The following is a 1,855-nucleotide window of genomic DNA, read 5'->3' on the forward strand; positions in this document are numbered from 1 at the left end:
TGTGATTGTTTTGATTGTTATTGTTATTGTTATTATTAGTATCATACTTGTTATCATATTTGAAAGTATTATAGACATTACTATTATTATTATGATAGGTATTAATAATATTATTATTAGTAATAAACTTATCATTTTAGTATTTTATCATCATTAGGATTATGATTATGATTATCATTATTATTATTATGAAGGAAATAGAAATATATTATTATCATCAATATTAGAATTTGTGCCGGTTTATAAATAATAGTATCATCAGTACATTTACAATTAATAATATCATATTTATCAGTATCATCATTAATATTTACTAGTATTATTATGATTATCATTTACCATTTTATAAATATTAGAACCCTTATTATTAACATAAGTATGGTATTAGTATTAATATTATTTTAGAGTTATTATTATTAGTATCATTAACAGTTATCATTTTCATTTTTTTTGCTATTAGTATTATCATTATTAATAAAATTATTATTATTATTAGTAAATCATTATTATCTAAATTATTATTTTTAACATATAAATCTTTTGTACACTATATATATACTTATGGTATATACTAGGATTGTATTAATAATTCACATAACAAACTAATAAAATTTTATAAATACAATACTAACCACAAATATATGTATATAAATATATTAATGTCACTATTTATATAAACGTAAATCATTATAGATATATACATAAAATCGATATATATATAAAATATAACTTAAAATATAATATAAGTATACGTTTTAAAATAAAGGTTAGAATAAATTCTACAAAACTATAATATATAAATAATACATATTAATAAATGAAATTTTGTAACTTACATTATACGTATTAATATATACACAATTGATATAGGTTCGTGAATCCGAGGCCAACCCTGCATTGTTCAATGACGTCATATGTATTTTTACTACAAAATACAGTATCGTGAGTTTCATTTGCCTTTTTACCCTTTATATTTTTGGGCTGAGAATACATGCGCAACTTTTATAACTGTTTTACGAAATTGACACAAGTACGTGAAACTACATTCTATGGTTGGATTATCGTAGTCGAATATGCCCCTTTTTATTAAGTCTGGTAATCTAAGAATTAGGGAACAGACACCCTAATTGACGCGAATCCTAAAGATAGATCTATCGGGCCCAACAAGCCCCATCCAAAGTACCGGATGTTTTAGTACTTCGAAATTTATATCATGTCCGAAGGAGGATCCCGGAATGATGTGGATATTCTTATATATGCATATTGTTAATGTCGGTTACCAGGTGTTCAATCCATATGAATGATATTTTTGTCTCTATGCATGGGACGTATGTTTATGAGAAATGGAAATCTGAAATCTTGTGGTCTATTAAAATGATGGAAACTATTGTTTAAGTTAAACTAATGAACTCACCAACCTTTTGGTTGACACTTTAAAGCATGTTTATTCTCAGGTACGAAAGAAATCTTCCGCTGTGTATTTGCTCATTTTATAGATATTACTTGGAGTCATTCATGGCATATTTCAAAAGACGTTGCATTCGAGTCGTCGAGTTCATCAAGATTATTATCAAGTCAATTATAGTTGGATATGTTATGAAATGGTATGCATGCCTGTCAACTTTCGATGTAATGAAAGTTTGTCTTTTCAAAAACGAATGCAATGTTTGTAAAATGTATCATATAGAGGTCAAGTACCTCGCGATGTAATCAACTGTTGTGAATCGTTTATAATCGATATGGACTTCGTCCGGATGGATTAGAATGGGTCTTCACAATAAATACATATTAAAACACTACATGTATATACATTTTAACTGAGTCGTTAAGTCATCGTTAGTCGTTACATGTAAGT

The sequence above is a fragment of the Rutidosis leptorrhynchoides genome, chromosome 3, assembly GCF_046630445.1.
Source record: "Rutidosis leptorrhynchoides isolate AG116_Rl617_1_P2 chromosome 3, CSIRO_AGI_Rlap_v1, whole genome shotgun sequence".
Taxonomy (NCBI): Eukaryota; Viridiplantae; Streptophyta; class Magnoliopsida; order Asterales; family Asteraceae; genus Rutidosis; species Rutidosis leptorrhynchoides.